The sequence below is a fragment of the Rhinolophus hipposideros genome (genome assembly GCF_964194185.1).
Source record: "Rhinolophus hipposideros genome assembly, chromosome: X".
Classification (NCBI taxonomy): Eukaryota; Metazoa; Chordata; class Mammalia; order Chiroptera; family Rhinolophidae; genus Rhinolophus; species Rhinolophus hipposideros.
This window is the reverse complement of record NC_138046.1, coordinates 59,026,475-59,047,690: the sequence shown is the minus strand read 5'-3', so window position 1 is coordinate 59,047,690 and position 21,216 is coordinate 59,026,475.

Here is a 21,216-nt window from a genome sequence, read left to right as displayed (position 1 = left end):
TTATCAGCAGGAATTTTTGTCTCCAGTGTAAAAAAAAACAAAACAAAAAACAAAAACACAAAACGTTATGTTGGCATTTTGTATCCTCAAAGACTTGGAGGGTAAACGAGAATGGCAAAATAAATATTATCCCAGTTATTATGGAGTAGATCAAAAAATCAAATTGTCTTAAGGAAAGCCTGGAAATCTAAAGTGATAAAGAGGTGTATTTTGTATCAGTCAAATAACAAATTGTAAGAAAAGTGTATTTTTCAAGTATATAAAGCAAATGAAAATAAAATGAGAAAACTGTCAGTTTCTTATTTAGAGGGCCTGGTGGGTAGATTGACTTCTAATGGGAGATTGGGAACTCAAACAGAAATATAAAAGGGAATAGTTTAGGATACCTCTGAAAGGCTGGTGACACATATTCTTGAGTGCTTATGTCTCTGGCAGGTATTACTTTAGTTACCAGTATTATTTTTTATGGCTTAGTTGGGAAACAGTGAAAAGTCTAAAGAAAAATGTGAAGGTTGAAGGGAAGGAAACTAGTATTTAATGAATGACAGCAAAGCTATGAACTAAAAATTATTATGTACACTTTATAGGTGAGGAAACTGATGCTCAGAAAGTTTAAGTAATTTACTCAATGCCATACTGGTAGTAAGTGATGGCATGATGATTCTAACATGTACACCTGGCTCTTTGGTCTACACAAAATCGTGCCCCCTGGATAAATGGAGGAAAGATGTGAAGAACTGCAAAAGGACTGTAGTCTTTCACCAGGAAAAGAAATACATAAATGTTGAAAATCACCTGTTTACATGGCATCAGACATGTAATTTCTTACCATTTTTAATCAATTGCTCAGCATCGTATTTACACAATTATATTTTCTTTGAGAATATTATGATTTCCTACAAGGGCACTGACACTTAGTCACAATGCAGATGAGGAAAATGTGATCTAAAAAGGCATCAAGATAGTTCTTAGATATAAAGAAGAAATTGTTTACCTTAAATTTTATTCAGCAGGATACAAAAGTGGGTCATAGGTTCCCTGTATGTGGAGGCAGTAATAAATGGCAAAGTCTTCCATGTATAAGAGATCTCATTTACCAACACCTTCTCACTATCTGTGACTCAGGTCATGAGGCCTTTGTTACTTTGTATTGCTTTTAAAACAAACAAATAAACAAAAAACCAAAACAAAACAAAAATCAAGACATACCACTTTCCTTTGGAACATTATCTTGACTGGATGTGAGGCCCAGAACTGCTCTAGCCATTTCAATATCATCCTAAGAATGCAACCAACAACACCCACATGAGAGCAGAGATAAGGGAATGACAGAAAAGTGGAGCCCAAACTTCTCGATTACATCAACCCCGAAGACTGCTCTGTCTGGACTTCTAGTTATTTGAACAATTTCTTTCTTTTATTATTTAAGAAAAGTATGCCTACATGAAAGGAAGCCTATACTTACTAAGGAAATTATTTTCATCATGTAACATTTTATAGATCATAATTAATTACTTGAATTAACGCTAAGCAACAGGTAAAAATGTAGACAACCTGCTAGAAAAAAAAATAACCAATTACTGCTAGAAAACCTTTATTTTTTAATTTTACATTTTATATTTCTTCTAAAAGTAAATGAACAAAAATAAAACATTACTCTAATGCCAGATTTTGAGTAGATGGTAATATGATATCCAAATGACAGTAAGATTATTTTCTTAAACCTTTATTGACTATTTATAGCCCTATTAGGATGGTAAAATTCTGTAGTTTCGCAGCTGATACAATGATAGCAAACCAATATCTATCCACATCTCCAGCTCATAAACAGATAGTGCTACAGTTTTTTTGCAAATATTCACATAAGTAAAATGAGTATTGGTACCTTTCCATTGCACAAATGTTCTTAATTTGTTCAAGAACAAAAAGTAAATTTTAATTATATTTTAGAAATTGCAAAAGTACATAAAGTATATCAAAGATATAGAGACTATTCCTATCTTGAATATATTCCTGATCTAATCAATTTCATCCACATTTATAAACTCAAAGAACTGTTGAAGGGATCCAAGTTACTCAAAATGGAAACATAAGCACAATTTATACTTTGGTGCCTTATTTTTCTTGGCATACCATTGCTCGTTCTCCACTTTATGTTTTAAAGCAATCATATTATTACCAAAGCTTTAGTTAACAACACTGATGAGCAGAGAGGTCAAGTTATCTGTGTAAAGGCACACAACTGACAGAGCTGGGATACTAACTCACATTTCTCAGATCCCCAAACCACTATACCACTGTTGCTATCCAAACTCCAAAAAATCCATTTTATTTTTGATATGAAAGGAAAGAAGAAAGGAACAAAAGAAAAGAAAGAGGGAACCAATGAAGGAGGAAGAAATGAATAAAATAAAGGACTAAAAGAGTAGAGGAAGATTAATGGCTCCCGTGTGGGAATATATTGGAGGTAATAGTATTTGAACAGGTCTATGTATAGAGCTATAGTTACTGAGATGTCTGCTATAGAGTAGGTAAAATAAAAGGTAAGATACAGTTGAAATGATGACAGGAGGTTTGAGAAAGCTTTAGTGCTCTGTCATGACTTCTACTAGCACTTGCCAAGCCACCACAAATATACATAGTCTGAGTGAAATAATATAATGATATGCAAATGCAGCTTCCTGGCCTATAGTCCCTCCCCCACCCCCACCCTTCTGACAAGATTGCTACCTTAATCCCCTCTTATACAAATTCTGGTGCTGTGATGCTTGAAACAGTCTTTTCTCTCAAAGATCTTATAGCCCAGTAGGGGACAATAGAGAAGTACACAAATGATACATGACGCAAACTAGAGAAAAATGTTTCATAACATAGTTAAGGCTTGAATGCAACTGGAGTTCAAATGTAAATAAGTAGGAAATACCCAGCCCAGAGATAGCTACTTGGTTTAATGTTTCTCTGGTAAAGGTCCTAGGGTTAATTACGTTACAGGCGAGAGTTACAAGAGCGAACCATTGTTTTGTATTGACCATAGACATAACAAAGGGACAGATAGAAAGCTTGCCAGGTATTAGCAATACCTGATGTAGCCCCACCTGGCTGATCTCATCTTTTGGGTCTGAATGATTATTCACATAGAGTATTTTCCAATGTGGCACCCACAGATTACTTCTCTTGAGTTTCAATATGGTAAACATCAACTTTGTAGTGTTGATCTACCTTTCCTTCATGCTGCCTCTAGACTATCCTCTTAGAATCACAATTTTAGTACACTGAGATGGCTTAAATAGGCAAGTACAAAAGACTTCAGGGAAAACATCAATTTGAGATAGACCTTAGAGGATTACCAGTATTTCTATATGGAGAGAGGGAGAGAAAGATAGGCCATCGAGAAAGCACAGCATGACCAAAGGCAAATGATAAGGTAGCATAGATCATTTTCAAGAAGTCAGCAGTCTAATTTCATAGGTTTCATGTAAAGGAATCATAGCAGATGGAGTTTGGTATTGTATTACAGATGGCCTTAAACGACAGAGTCAGTGGTTAATACTTTGTTGGCTGGCAATGGGAAGGTGTTGAAAGTTTTTGAGCATGGTAAGTGACTTGATTAGAGTTGCCTTAAGGAAGATCTCTCTGACAGTGCGCATAGTATGCAATGGATTAAAGAGGGATGAGTGGTAAGAGACCAATTAGAAGGCTATTAGAGTAGCCCAGGATGAAAAGTGATGAGATATTAACCAGAGTGTTGGCAGTCGAAGCAGATAGGAGAGGAAAAATGCAAGAGGTATTGAGAAAGTAGAATCAAGAGCACTTGGAAATTAATTGCATGTGAAGGGCCAGAGAGAAAAAGGAGTCTAGGGTGGCTGAAGTGCTCAAGCCTACACAACTGGGAGAGAGGTTGTACTATCAATAGGAAAAAGAAAGTCAGGAACTATAGTTTAAGAAAAATGTATATAAAAAGTACGAGTGGGACATACAGTTGAAGATATGAATCCTGCACTTAGAAACATGGATCTGGAGTTCAGACTGTAGCTGAGGGTAACATATTTAAGAGTTGACATTAACTGAAAAGACTAACTGCAGAAGTCCCTGGAATGAATAAAATACATGATAAAGTGTTATACAAATATCTGACAATTAAGTTCGCTAACTCATCCTAAGAAAAGTGCTACATACCTCATTGCTGAATATCACTACGGTCACCTTCGAAGTACTCTCCTTGAGAAGCTATGCACTGACACCAGCGCCTAGTCCACCCTTCAAAGCAATTTTGGAACTTTATCTGGAATGGCCATCAGAGCTGTCGTCATATTACCCTTGATGTCATGAATGTCATCAAAACATCTTTCTTTCAATATTTCCTTTATGTTCGGGTAAAGAAAGAAGTCCTTGGGGGCCAGATCACATGAGTAGGGAGAGTGTTCCAATACAGTTATTCGTTTACTGGCTAAAAACTCCTTCACAGACAGTGCTGTGTGAGCTGGTGCATGTCGTGATGCAAGAGCCATGAATTTCAGGTCATTTTCATCTAACTTTTTCATGCAGCCTTTTGAGCACTTCCAAATAATAAACTTGGTTAACTGTTTGTCCAGTTGGTACAAATTCATAATGAATAATCCCTCTGATATCAATACAGGTTAGCAACATTGTGTTGACTCTTGATTTGGACTGACGGAACATTTTTGCTTGTGGACAACTGTCTGACTTCCATTATGCACTTTGACGCCTTGTTTCAGGGTTATATTGGCACACCCATGTTTCATCACCAGTGATAACATGGCCCAAAACATCATCTTGCCTCTCCAAAAGGTCTTGGTAAACTTTGACTCTCCTTTGCTTTTGTTCATCGGTGAGCTCCTTTGGGACCATTTTTGCACACACCTTTCTCATGCCAAGATTTTCAGTTAAGATTTTCCCAACTGTTTCTGTATCAATCTTTACTTGGTCTGCTATGCTTCTCACAGTCAGCCAACGATTGTGATTCCCAATTTGATGATTTTTTGCAATGTTTTCATCAGTTTGCTTGTTACTGGCCACTCTGACTTCTCTTCATCATTGAGGCATTCTCTCCCCTCAGAAAAATGTTTAATCCATTTGTATACTGCCGTTTTCTTCATAGCATTATCCCCATAAACTTGGACTAACATGTCCCTGATTTCACTTCCACTCTTGCCAAGTTTAACAAGAAATTTAATGTTTGTTCGTTGCTCTTATTCAAGTTCAGATATTCTCGCGACGGCACACAAAAACATGCAATAATAATGAACGCCACTCAGCAAGCCACCCCCACATGTAAACATGAAAACAGCTGTGAGACACTGATATACCAAGGTTATGAACCCTTACCAAACTGTTTGTACAGTGCTGCCAATGTATGCACATGGTGGCAAGTTCGCGAACTTAATTGTCAGGCCTTGTATACAGTCATGCACAGCTTAATGATGGGGATACTTTCTGAGAAATGCATTGTTCAGTGATTTCATCCTTGAGCAAACATCATAGAGTGAATTTACACAAACCTAGATGGTATAGCCTACTATACACCTCAGCCATAGTCTATTGCTCCTAGGCTACAAGCCTGCACAGCACATTACCGTGCAAAACAACTCGAGACTAAATCAAACGCTAGAGAAAATGATGGCATCAAGGGTTGTGGTAAACACAAGATGTATGAGGCCACTGCCAGCATAACATGACATACTGTGTTACAGCAAATTTTCTTTGTTTTTTTAATAAGTGAAAACAGTACACTCTAAAATACCAATACAATGTTCTCTAGATCCATCCATGTTGTTGCAAATGATAAGATTTCTTTCTTCTTTATGGCTGCGTAATACTCCATTGTATAAATGTACCACAGCTTCATTATGTTAAGTGAAATAAGTCAGAAAGAGAAAGACAAGTACCATATGATCTCACTTATATGTGGAATCTAAAGAAAAGAATATGTGAATGAACTAATCAGAAACAGTTTTGGGGACACAAAGAAAAAACCGAGAGTTGTTAGATGGGCGGGGGGGGGTGGGTTGGGGATAAGGGGAAAGGTGAAGGGATTAGGAAGCAGCTGGTAACCACAAGATGGCCTCAGGGTTTTTTGAAAATTAATTTGGGGAACTTATTCAATAATGTTGTAAAGATTTTGTTAGGTATCCGATGGACATGCGTCCTATTTGGGAGACCACCTCAGAGATATTGTGGATGCCTGATCATGGCATTGTACACCAGAAGCTAAACATTAATGAATGCCAACTATAATTTTATATATATAATGTGATGGCTCGGTGTGAGGTCGGAGGGATAGTGGATGGGGGGAGGAGGGTTCACAGTGTGAGGGATATAAATGATGAATGTCTCAGTATTACCTTGTCTTGTACACCTGAAACTAATAAAAATAAATAAATAAATAAACAAACAAATAAATAAATAAATAAATGGAAAAAATAGGAAAACTCTTGGGTAATAAAATGTCTCAATAACTTGATTTAAAAAAAAAATAAATAAAATAGCATTACAAGTATGATATAGTAAATAACCATAACATAGCCACTTATTATCATTATCAAATATGTACTTAATAATATAGGTGCTATACTTTAATTGATAATTATAGGTGCTATACTTTCACAGGACTGGCAGCAAGTAAATTTGTTTTCACTGGCATCACCACAAACTTGTGAGTAATGCATTGCAATACAAAGTTCTGAAGGCTTTGACATCACTAGGTGATATGAATTTTTCAGCTCCATTATAATCTTATGGGATCACTGGTCTATATGTGGTCTGTAGTTGACTGAAACATTGTTATGTCACTCATGACTGTACAATGAGAGGGAAGATAGCAATCTTCCAGACATTGTATGAATGGAGGTGAGTGTGCGAAATATGCATTGAGGCAGCCTAATGAATAGTACTGTGAAAAAAAATTAGACACTGAAAGAGAAATTCCAGTTGTTACTAGACAGATCAACAATGGGGTAGGTCTTTGTTAAAATGCCCTTAGAGGCCAATAGAAGAAAGTGAAGATTTCTCCCAGAAAAGAAAAAGACACTGTTAAAGGTATAAACATATACAAAATTAGGCTTAGCAACCTAGAATGTCTTTGAAGGCATATAGATACTTTTATTACAAACAGATAGTTTTTGTTATGTAATATGTTTTAGACTATGGATTCATGTAAAGCTGCAGCAGGTTAGTCTTAAATTGGACTTGAATAATCAGTGGATCAAGGTTTTGACATATGTTCCTTTTACTTTAATACAAAGCATCGTTAAATCAGATATGGGATGCATTTTTACTGTCCTTTGATCTATGTCTTCTGGGAATTTAAAATAACATTTTTTAGTCAGTCAAAGCTGCATTTAAATTGTACATTAAGAGTCTGACTTAATTTCATAAAAACAAGAACATTCAGAGTTAATGCTGAAATCGTTGACCTAACTTATCCCATCAAAACCTTTGAAAAAATTTTTTTCTGTCTGTGTGGTTTTCATATTTTTAGATAAAATGCAAATGTGAACAATCAAAGTGTGAACTTAGTTACCTAATGAAAGTGGTCCAAATGAAAGGACTGATGGAAGAGAATGAATGACCTATGAATCGAAAATAGGGAAATTACAGCATACCCTACACACATTACTCTAAGACTTTTCTTTGCATCTTTAAATTAGAATCAAGATTATTTTCTTCCTAAGGAAAATAATTATGTATTTAGCTCCTTCTCCTATATTTGTGAATCAGGGGAGTAGACAACATTGTCAATCTGACAGTGATTATTTCCATTATCTTTTCTTTCCTGATTGGTGCCTCCTATCTTAATTCCTTGTCACCATGACTTTTTCCTGAAACTGCATTTTATACCTTTGAGTTTACTTGCTAACCACTTTCCTCAAAACTTGGCTGTCCTATTTTCTCATTTGTCTGGCCTTTCTCCTTTAAGAATGTTTTTCTCCTTTAAGGTAAAAGCTAGCTAATCAGATAAACTTATGGGGACTATTGTATTATTGATTTTGGCTGCGTTCTTGAGGGGGGCTAGAAGTTTCTCTAGTCTATGTAATCCTCCTTCACAGGTAACAAGTCCATTTGGAGGGACTTTGGGCAATTCACTTTTTGCTCTCTGGGCTTTAGTTTTTCAATCTGGGAAATGAGGAAATTAATGAACCATTAGCTCAACATTCCTGTGGTTTCTAAATCTCTCCTTTTAAAAAGTTGACATTAAAGATATTTTTCTTACACTCTAAGTCAAAGATATCCTTACAGTGTCAATTTCAGATCAGGCAGGAACACAGGATAATAAAACCCTAGAGGAGGAGGATATTTTCCACCTTTCATATCATACTCACTAGATAGTTATAGATTCTGCTCACTTGTAAGCCTGTCCCTGAAAGGAAATTATGTATTCACTTTGGCAGAAATTTTAAACAAAAGATCAATATTGTTTAAAAACTTAGCTTTTTATTTGTTGACGAAAATACTTTTAAAGTGAAAAGGTTTAGTATTGAGATAGCTATTTTGTATATATTTTCTTTCTCTTCTTTTTCTCACTCTGTCTCTATTATCTTATCCTGATTATTCTCAGTGCCTGGGGGAAGTCAGTTCAGTTGTGGACCACGAGCAAGTTGCACATTTATGACTGGTCAGCACGTTGAAGAATCATGCAATCTGTGGATTTCTAATAAAGGTCAAAATGGGAACTAAAGTCTGACAGTATTTCATTTAGTATTTCAGCATGCATCATTTTCCTGTCACAATGATTTTTTTTTTTTTTCAATTCCAGCAGTGTGGCTACTTTTCAGACTGAGTTTTTCAGAATAGTGCCATTATTCCAGCTACAAATGAACATTTTCAAAAGCATATTCTCTTAGCAAAAATTTTCACTTCTCCTCATGATAGTTTTACAGTGATCTACTTTGCATAGCCTCTTTGAGTTGTTGCTAACAATCATAGTCTATGAAGGTCCTCTACTTGTTTCTTCTACAGAAAATAAATGTTCTTATCAGGTAACAGCTTTTTAGAACCTTTTTGCTACCAGTTATCTGTTCATTAAGATCAGAAGGTAAATAGAGTTGCCTTGCTATTTATAAAAGGTTAAGTAACAAAGTAACACTCTTATTTAGATTAAAGATCAGATTTCTAACCCTATCTAAGCTCTACCTATGAATGAATTCTCGAGTCATCCTTTCTAGTAGAAAGAATCCTTTCTACTAAATCCTAAATAACCAGGATTTCCTAGTTCTATATTGGCAGTCAGTGGAAGCTTGCAAACATATGAGAACCAACCTAGTACCCAAACTTGCTGCAATAGTCATAGCCTTCTTGAAAATGCTGGTATAAATTCATGAAGACTTGGTTTTCTAGCTTGTAAAATCTTAAAAGCTTTTATTAGGGTTTTTTTCTTTCATATTTAGCATGCAAATGCATCTTTATTTTTCACCTATTTGCTTTTTTAAAAATATTTTTAAATTACAGTTGACATGCATTATATTAGTTTCAGTGTACAACATAGTGATTAGACATTTATATAACTTATAAAGTGATCACCCCGATAAATCTAGAACTATCTGACACCATGCATAGTTATTACAATATTATTGACTATATTCCCTATACTATACTTTAAAGCTCCATTACTATTTTGTAACCACCAATTTGTACTTTTAATTCCTTCCACTTTTTCACCCATCCCCCAACAACCTCCTGTCTTGTAGACATCAAAATGTTCTCTGTATCTGTGAGTTTTTTTCTGCTTTCTTTTGTCCATTTGTTTTCTTTTTTAGATTACACATATAAGTGAAATCATATGGTATTTATCTGTCTCTGTCTGACTTATTTCACTTAGCATTATACTCTGTAGGCCTATCCATGTTGTTGTAGATGGTAACATTTCATTATTTATTTATTTTTTTTTTTGGCAGCTAAGTAATATTCCATTGTATATATGTACCAATTCTTCTTTATCCATTCATCTATTGATGGACACTTAAGTTGCATCCCTATCTTGGCTATTGTAAATAATGCTGCAATGAACATATGGTTGTGCATATCTTTTCAAATTAGTATTTTGGGTTTCTTTGGATATATATCCAAATAATTCTTTGGAATTATTGGGTCCCTGTGTGTCCCCTGTTATAGACTTTATTTCAAGTCTATTTTGTCTGGTATAAATATTGCTACCCAAACTTCCCTACCCACCACCATTTTCATGAAATATCTTTTTCCTCCATTTTCTTTAAGTCAGTGTGTGTGTCTTTCAATTTGAAGTGAGTCTCTTGTAGACAGCATACATGAGATCTTTTTTTTCTCATTCATTCAGTCACCCTATATCTTTTGATTGGAGCATTTAATCCATGTACATGTAAAGTAAACATTGGTAGATATATAGTTATTTCCATTTTATTATTCATCTTTTGATCTACTTTCTTCTTTGTCTTCTTAAGATCCCTTTAACATTTGTTGTAAAGGTGATGTCAGAAATGTGGAAGCATGAGGGGTCCCTTTTGATTTCTTCTCTTGAAGTCACAACAAATTGAACAGCTCTAATTCAACCAAGGATTCCTTGTGCAACACACAAACATGTCTGACTGATCCGCACATTGAAACATCTGAAGGTGGATGAATTGGAATGAACAGAGGAGGGTGGAAGTAAGAAGTGCATAGATGGCTATGTGAATGCAGCTTGGAGCTCAGTGCCAAGGACACAACTTGGAGCTCATTTAGTCCTGGGAGAAGGGAGGATACAGGCTAAAGGTGCACCCTCTGTGGCCCAAGCTTTCCTGCCTGGGTGATCATCATATAATAAAACTGAACCCAGTGATTGGGGCTGAGACCTAGGAGCAGAGACAGAATACAGAAGTGTGACAGATGTGGTCTAGTAGCCCTCACTTCCAAGCAGAAAACAAAGCCATGGAGCCTGGCTACCTCCTCCCACCCTCTTAGAGCTTGCTTTCCTGCACACTCTCAGAGCAAGCAGTGGGCCCCAGAAGAAACTGGAGCAGTGTTGGGTGAAAGAGCAGGATATCTACAGTGCTGAGAACTGGAGAGATTGTTCCTGAGCAGCAGATGTACACTGCAGCTAATTCCAGTTACAAAGGTAAAGATACAAGGGTGAGGTAGCTATGATCTGGCTGTCACCATTACTCAGAAGAGAACAAAACCATAAACACACCAGCAGCATTTTCCAGGCAACCCCGCCCCCACCTTTTGTGGCTGATCCCAGTGCAGGCACCCAGGGACGTTCAGGCAATACAGCTCTGCATCTGGCTGCAGGGACAGCACTGGGATTTCAGGGAATCAGAACCCCATCATCCACCACATTCTTTAGTAGGGATGATGCCTTGAGACCAAGGTGACTGGGTCACAGAGGAGATGCCCATCTCCCCAAGGAATCTTCCACTGGGAGAACCCAGAACAGAGTAAGAAAAAAATAAACTGCTCCAGTGCTACCTACTGGAAAACAAAAGAGATACCTTTTCTTATCAATCTGTTACTGAATTCATTGCCGTAGATGCCTAAGAAGGGAAATAAGCCATCAATTATCGTGATAAATCAAGGTAAGAAGTCACCTCAGAAAGAAAACAAAAAATGCAGGAGAAAATAAACTTAAAAGATATGAAAATATGTGACTTAAATGACAGAGAATTCAAGATTACAGTTATGAAAAAACGAGATGAAAGAAAATTTAGATAGGCATTTTAATGAACTCAAATAAAATCAATGAACAAAGCAAATACTTTAACAAAGAGATTGAAACCTAAAAAAAGAACCAAATAGAAAATCTGGAGCTGAAAAACTCAACAAAAAAGATCAAGAATGAAAGAGCAAGCTTAGGAAATAAAGCTGACCAGATGGAGGAAATAATTAGTGATATAGAAAATAAAAATATGGATTTTATACATATGGAAGAACAGAGAGACTTGAGGGTTACAAAAATGAAGGAACTCTACAAGAACTATCTGACTCCATCAGAAACAGCAACATAAGAACAATGGGCATACCAGAAGGAGAAGAAAGGGAGAAGGGCACAGAGAGCCTATTCAAACAAATAGTCGATGAGAACTTCCCAAACCTATGGAAAAAAACTGGATCCTCGAATCCAAGAAGCAACCAGAACACCAAGTTATTTCAATCCTAAAAGGCTTTCTCCAAGGTATAATATATTGAGGCAGTCAAAAATTAATGTCAAAGACAGAATTCTCAAGGCATTCAGGGAAAAGAAGAAAGGAAAGCCCTACCAAGGAAAGCCCATTAGATTATCACCATTTTTTTTCAGCAGAAACTCTTCAATCTAGGAAGGAGTGGAATCAAATGTTCAAACCATTAAAAGAGAAATTACCAGCCCAAAGTAATATATCCAGCAAAGTTATCCTTCAGATATGAAGGAATAATAAAGACCTTTCCAGATATACAGAAGCTGAGGGAATTTCCCACCACAAAGCCTGAATTACAGGAAATACTGAAGGGGGTTATTCTAACTGAAACAAAAAGAGAAACAGATACAAAACTGTGAGTAAGATGACTAACAGATAGACAGAAGAAGGAAATGACAAACCCTACTCAGAATAGAGTACTATACATTTTAATGTAACATGAAGGGTAAAAAACATAAAAATATAAAAAAAAAGTAAAAGAGAACACAATTTGATACTGCAACTCGGAAATGAACTCACAGCATAAATCAGGACAATTAATGACAACAAAAAAATAAAAAGAGAGAGAGGTAAAGGTCTGAATTTGCAAAGGGGAATGGTGGTAAGATGCATGTTGAAGAAAAAGTACTACTGTATGAAACTTTCTTTTACGTAAACTTAATGATAACCATTCAAAAAAAAAAATCCAGAATTGAGACACATAACATAAAAAAAGAGGAAACAAAGGGAAAAACATCATAGAACACCACCAAACTAAACAGACAGAAACACAAAGGCAAAGAAATAATGGAGACACCAAGCTACCAGAAAAAAAAAAAAAAAGATAAAATAACCATAGAAAAACCTTATATATCAATAATCACCTTAAATGTAAATTTTCTGAACTCATCAATAAAAAGGCACAGAATAGCAGATTGGATAAAAAAAAAAAATCCACCCATACGCTGTCTTCAAGAGTGTAAGGAATAGAATATATGAAGGTCTGCCTGGGAACATCTGGGGATGCAAACTCTCACAGTGGCTGGGGTACGTGCTTGGCCTTGTAAGGATTGGCTACCCTCCCAAGGACCAAGACAATATTTACAGGATGTGGAGCCTGGCCGTTGCCTTGGCGCAGGTAGGCGGAGCTCCGATACATCTAATCTCGTACCAAGGACTGGCCTCAGCTCCTAGCCAGATCCGAGACCAGTCCCTTGTGTTGTTAATACTTACGCCTATTGGCTCCTTGCCACTGTTGTGAGTGAAGTCCTCAAAACCCCAGAAAGCTGAGCCAGGCACAGCAGTAGTTGTTGTTCCCCGGCCCGCCTCGGTTGCAGCAAGATATCCTGCCCGTGCTGATGACTTTACTTGATTGGGATTTTGCCCACGCTGATGAAGGGCCGGTGCTGTTTCTGTGCATGATGTTTTGCCCGTGCGGATGAAAGGCAGTTGCTGCTTCTGCGACTCTAATTGGCTGGGCCCTGGTGGTATGATGAATTGCTTCCTTGCTTGTCAGTGGTATGACAATATATCCCCTTAATCTCTGTCTTGTTTTACTTACTTTCACTTTGTAATGAAACTCTTTAACCCCTTCATCCCGGCTTGTGATGGTGTGTCTTGCATATCGGGCCTTGAAGTTAAGTCTGTGCACAGCAATTGATAATACTTATGGATACAAAGAGGCACATCTCAGCTCGGCTGCAAGGACAGATATAAGCTCAAATGGAAAGAAAATGATATTCCAAGCAAATGGCATCCAGAGAAAACCAGGTATATCCATACTTATATGTGACAAAATAGATGTCAAGATAAGGTAACAATAGACAAAGATGGACATTTCATGACAAAGGGGACAATACATCAAGAAGACATAACATTGATCAATATAGCTGCACACAATCTGGGAGCACCAAAATACATAAAGCAACAGAACAAATGGGAGAAACTGACAAAACCACAATTATAGTAGGGGGCCTAAATACACTATTGACATTGACATAGCTATGGATAGATCATCCAAACAGAAAAATCAATAAGGAAATATCAGTTTTTAATGACACATTACACCAAATGGACATTATTGACATTTACAGAGTTCTTCATCCAAGAGAACCTTCTCTAGTGCACATGAAATATTCTCAAGGATAGACCATATATTGGGACATAAAACTAGCCTCAACAAATTTAAGAAGATTGAAATCACACCAATCATATTTTCCAACCACAATACTTTGAAATGGAGATCAACTTCAAAATTAAAGTGGAAAAAAAACCAAAAATACATGGATATTGAACAACTGTGCTACTGAAGAACAACTGGGTCAAAGAAGAAATAAAAAGAGAGATAAAAAGATACATAGAAACAACTGAGAATGAAAATGCAATGCATCTAAAATTTTGAGATGCAGCCAAAGCAAGCCTTTCTCAAGAAACAGGAATAATCCCAATTAAACAATGTAACATTACATCTTAACTAGAAAAAGTAGAACAACTGAAACCCAAAGTCAGCAGAAGGAAAGAAGTGATGAAAAAATAGAGCAGAATTAAATGAAATAGAGAACAAAAAGACAATAGAAGAAAATAATGGAATAAAGAGCTCGTTCTTTGAAAAGATTAATAAAATTGATAAATCCCTGACTAGACTCACTAAAGAAAAAAGAGAAAAGACACAAATGAACAAAATCAGAAATGAAAGGTAGAAGTTATGATGAATACCATAGAAATATAAAGGATTATAGGAGAATACTATGAAGGACTGTTTGCCACAAAATTCAATAACCTAAAAGAAATAGACAAGTTCATAGACATGTAAAACCTTCCTAATCTGAATCACAAAGAATTGGAAAATCTAAATAAACCAATCAACAGTAAGGAAATTGAAACAATCATCCAAAACCTCCCGAAAAGCAAAAGTCCAGGACCACATGGTTTCACTAGTGAATTCTACCAAACAGTCAAAGATGATTTAATACTCGTTCTCCTCAAAGTTTTCCAAAAAACTGAGGAAGGGGCAATGCTTCCTGACTCATTTTATGAGGTCAACATTACCCTGACACCAAAACCTGGTAAGGATAACACATAATAAGAAAACCACACATCAATATTTCTGGTGAATACAGATACAAATTTTGTAAACAAAATTCTAGCAAATTAAATACAACAATGCATTAAAAAGATTATACATCACAATAAATTGGGGTTAATTCCAGGGGCACAGTGATGGTTCAACATATGCAAATTGAGCAATGTGATACACCACATAAACAAAGTAAAGGATAGAAATTATATGGTTGTATCAATAGATGCAGAAAAAGCATTTGACAGGATACTATATCCAGTTATCATTAAAACACTTAATAAAATGGGTATAGAAGGAAATTACCTCAACATAATAAAGGGCATATACGACACACCTTCAGCTAATATACTTAATGCTAAAAAACTGAAAGCTTTTCCTCTAAGATCGAGACAAAGGCAGGGATGCCCACACTCACCACTGATATTCAACATAGTCCCTAACCGGGACAATCAGGCAAGAGAAAGAAATAAAAAGCATCCAAATTGGGAATGAAATTAAATTGTCACTTTTTGCAGATGACATGATTCTTTACATGGAAAACCCTAAAGACTCCACCCCGAAACTATTAGAAACAAGAACAACAACAAATACAATAAACTGCAAAATACAAAATCAATGTACAAAAATCCATTGCGTTTCTATATACTAACAATAAAATTTCAGAAAAAGAAATTAAAAAAAATCAATTCCTTTTGCAATTGTAACAAAGGAAATAAAATACTTAGAAATAAACTTATCAAAGGATGTGGAGGACCTATACACAGAAAACGATAAGGTATTATTAAAAGAAGTAGAAAACACAAAGAACTGGAAAGATATTCCACATTCATTGATTGGAAGAATCAACATACTTAAAATGGCCATATTATCTAAAGCAATATACAGATTTAATACAATCCCCATCAAAATCCCAATGTCATTTTTTAAAGAAGTAGAATAATCAGATTGACATGGAATTACAGAAGACGGGGAGTAGCTAAAGCAATCCTGAGAAAACAAAGCAGGAAGCATCACTCTGTCTGACTTGAGTTTATAGTACAAAGTGACAATAATCAAAACAGCATGGTATTGGCAGAAAAACAGACACACAGACCAATGGAATAGAATTGAGAACCCAGAAATAAACCCACATATATATTGGCAGATAATTTTTGACAGAGGAGTCAAAAACATATAATGGAGAAAAGAAAGTATCTTAAATAAATGGTGCTGGGAAAATTGGAAAGCCAAGTGCGAAAGAATGAAACTAGACTCCTATTTGACACCATATACCAAAAGTAACTGAAAATGGATCAAAGACATAATAAAAGACCTGAAAGAGGAATTTGCATAGAAGAAAGCATAGGTCTTAAACTTATGGACCTTGGTTCAGAGAGGATATTATGAATTTGACCTCTAAGGCAAGGGAAGTAAAGGCAAAAATAAATGAATGAGACTATATCAAAGTAGAAAGCTTCTGCACAGCAAAAGAAACCATCAACAGAAAAAAAGAGGAACCCAACTGAATGAGAGAAGATATATGCAAACAACACTTCTGATAAGGGGCTAATATCCAAAATATATAAAGAACTCATACAACTCAACAACAAGAACATCAACAAAAACAAACAATCCAATCAAAAAATGGGCAGAGGAACTGAATGGACACTTCTCCCATAAAGACATACAAATGGCCAACAGATGCAGATATATGAAAAGATGCTCAACTTCACTACCTATTAGGGAAATGCAAATGAAAACTACAATGAGATACCAGCTCATACCTGTTAGAATGGCAATTGTCAATACAACAAATAATAGCAAATATTGGAGAGGCTGTGGAGTAAAAGGAACCCTCATACACTGCTGGTGGGAATGTAAACTGGTACAGCAACTATGGAAACCAATGGAGTAGGTAGTAGTATGGAGGTTCCTCAAAAAATTAAGAATAAACTTACCATGAGACCCAGCAACTCCTCTTCTGGGCATCGACCCCCCCAAAATATGAAAACATTTATCCATAAATGTATATGTACCCTTATGTTCTTTGAAGCATTATTCACAGTGGCCAAGACATGGAAACAACCAAAGTATACTGCAATAGATAATTGGATAAAGAAGATGTGATGCATAAATATATACAATGGAATATTATTTGACCATAAGAAAAGTTGAAATACAGTCATTTGTGACAACATAAGTGAATCTTGAGATTATCATGCTAAGTGAAATAAGTCAGACAGAAAAAGTCGAGAACCATATGATTTCACTCATATTTGGGAACCATATGATTTCACTCATATGTGGGATATGAAACTCAAAACAACAAATGAAAAAAACAAAGAAACAAAAAAAAAACTCATGGACACAGACAACAGCTTAGTGGTTACCATGGGGGTGTGAGGTGGTAAAAGAAGGTGGAGGGAGTGAAATATATGGTGATGGCAGGAGAACTGACACTTGGTGGTGAACACACAATGGGATTTATAGATGATGTAATACAGAATTGTACACTGGAAACCTATATAATTTTAGTAGCCAATGTCACCCCAGTAAATTTAACAAAAATTAACATTTTTTTTTCTGTAATACTGGCTCGGTGGTGATGAACTCCTTTAGCTTTTTCTTGTCTGATATCATTAAGTCAATTCCTAATCAACAGCATGAAACTAGCAAATGCAGTATCTCAGCTCAGCTTAAAGTTTCACATTTTCAAAATTTTATATTTCATTATGTATGATACTCTCTGTTTATTTCTTGCCCATCACCACCCCTTTATAAGTAGACATGGTTATTATCATGAAAGATAAGATGAATAGCTTTACATAGTATCTTTGGTCCATAATTTGGAGCAGTTGTTTCTCACAATTCGCATCTGATAAACCCATCTTCCTCTTTGCGATGCTTGATACTCTGTAATAAGCATACCATCCAGTGCATACCGCAATGTTTCCATCTTGTGAATCTATTCCCTCTGGCTTTTGATGTTGAGGGTACTTAGCAGAACTCTGCATGTCCTTTTATACGTCTAGCATTAATAGATTAAATACGAAACCAACTATAAAAATATCTGGAAAAGCCAAGACAAGGCACAAACATCTCAATCAGAAAGTAGAATATAAAACATTATAAAGTAAGAGAATGCAGATTATCACCATGTAATACTTAATTTTAGTTGAAGAAATAGAGGTACTATAGAACAAAAGCACAAGAATTCAAAATGCTGTGGTATTTACTACATGATACCTACTCCATTGGTTTATTCCTTTGTTTGGTATCTAGCACATCTCACCCAATTTTCTTCTGAGAATTCCTAATATTAGTCCTGTGCAATATAGATTCTCAATATAAAATAAGTTTTTGTCAGTCAACAAGAACAATGTTAGTACCGATAGATCAAAGAATAAATGGCATGAATGAACATACTACAAAAGAAAAATATGGTAAAATGGTTGAACCTCACTATTTATCCTGGCAAAGTAAATAAAGCATGGTAATTTTCAGTGTTTAGAAGAGTATAGAGAAACAGCAAACTCCATACAATTAAAGTAGAAGTGTTAATTAGTACTTTTCTCACAGGCATTTGGCATAGTTACTAAGTACTTTAAAGAAATAATTCCAGACCTAGAAATTTATCCTAAGAAAAAAATTAGAAAGGCAGTCCAAGATTAATCTATATGGATGGTCATCACAAGGGTCTGCCATAATAGTTTTTAAAAATAGCAACAACTTAGAGGTTCAATAATGGGAGATTTATTAAATTAATAATAGCATATTTTTGTTAAAGAGGAATATGAGGTCAGAAAAATTAATGTTTTGAATTACATTTAAGGAAAATGATTGTGATATATTGTTAAGTGGAAAAGTATGTTATTTATATATATATATATATATATATATATATATATATATATATATATATATATACTAAAAAAGCTATAAAAAGTTTACATATCTATAAATGTATCTATCTCTACAGAAAACTATGTCTGTATATATACATATATGTACATATGTGTACATATATGTAGAGAGAGAGAGAGAGAGAGAGATTTTATTAAAATACAGCTAACATACAATATTATACTAGTTTCAGATGTACACATAGGTATTCAACAGTACCCACCTAGCACTGTACAGTGCTATTATCACATCATTGATTTTATTCCCTGTGCTAAAGAAGTGATCACCATGAAAAGTCCAGCAAACATCTGACACTGTACCATGTTATTAAAATACCATTATCTTCCCCCACTTTTTAAATGTTTCAATTAGAGTTTACGTTCGGTATTATTTTATATTAATTTCACCTGCACAGCATAGTGGTTAGAGATTTATATAATTTAGGAAGTGACCACCTGAGTAGTACCACCTGGAACTATACATAATTATTACCATGTTATTCATTATATTGTCTGTATTTACATCCCCATGACTATTTTGTAACTATCAATTTGTATTTCTTAATACCTTCACCTTTTTCACCTTTTTTTTTGTTTGTTTGTTTTTTTCAATACAGCTGCCATCTTATTACCCTGACAGATCTAGTACCTACCTGGCACCATACATAGTTATTACAATATTATTGACTATATTCCTTCTGCTATAACCTACATCTCCATGAGTACTGTGTTAACAACTAATTTGTAATTCTTAATCCCTTCCTCTTTTCACCCACCCCTAACCTCCCTCCCATCTTAAAGAAGTCCCTCTAAGATTCCTTATAATACTGGTTTGGTGGTGATGAACTTTTTTAAGTTTTTTGTTTGTTTTGTTTTTGTTTTGTTTTGTCTGGGCAGCTCTTAATCTCTCCTTCAATTCTAAATGATAGCTTTGCTGGATTGAGTAATCTTGGTTGTAGGTTCTTGCTTTTCATCACTTTGAATATTTCCTGCCAGTCTCTTCTGGCCTGCAAAGTTTCTGTTGAGAAATCAGCTGACACTCTTATGGAGGCTGCCTTGTAGGTAACTAACTGCTTTTCTCTTGCTACTTTTAAGATTCTCTCTTTGCCTTTTTATCTTTTTGCATTTTAATAATGATGTTTCTTGGGGTGGGTCTCTTTTGGCTTCATCTTGTTTGGGACTCTCTATGCTTCTTTGACTTGTATATTTGTTTCCTTTGCCAGGTTAGGGAAGTTTTCTGTCATTATTTCTTCAAATAGGTTATCAATTCCTTGCTCTCTCTTCTCCTTCTGGTACCCTTATAATGTGAATGTTGGTGCACTTGATGTTGTCTCAGAGGCCCCTTAAACTCTACTCGATTTTTTGGATTCTTTTTCTTTTTGCTGTTATGGCTGGGTGTTTTTTGCTACCTTATCTTCTACATCACTCCTTCAATCCTCTGCTTCATCTAATGTACTGTTGATTCCCTATAATGTCTTCTTCATTTCCATTATTGTATTCTTTATTTCTGACTGGTTTTTTTTCATGTGTTGTATGTTTCCATTTTTATCTTTCATATCTCTTTGTCAAAGTTCTCCCTGAGATCATTGAGCATCCTTACAACCAGTGTTTGGGATTCTGCATCTGGTAGATTGCTTGTCTCCATTTTGTTTAGTTCTTTTTCTGGAGCTTTGTTCTGTTCTTTTATTTGGGACATGTTTCTTTGTCTACCCATTTTGGCTGCTTCTCTGTGTTTGTTTCTATGTATTAGGTAGGGCTGTTATGTTTCCCAGTCTTAGTAGAGTGGCCTTATGTAATAGATGTGCTGTGAGACTCAGTGATGCAGTCCTTCTGATCACCTGAGCCTTGAACTCCAGCTGTGTCCCTTTTGTGGTGTGTGTGTGCCCTCCCTTTGTAGTTGAGCCTTGGTTGTTATTTGCATGTCAGTGGGAGGGATTGACCCTCAAGGTCACTGATTGTGAGGACTGGACTTGACTACAGTGGAAGACTTGTTGTGCAGGGGCTGATCAAACAGAGCAGGATCCACCTCAGCAGGACTCTGGTACTTGCCCAATCTACCCCTTGGGTGTGTCATTCTTGGAGGTGGCTGGGTGATGCTCCAGCACATTTGGAAGCTGGCCACTGAAGTCACCAG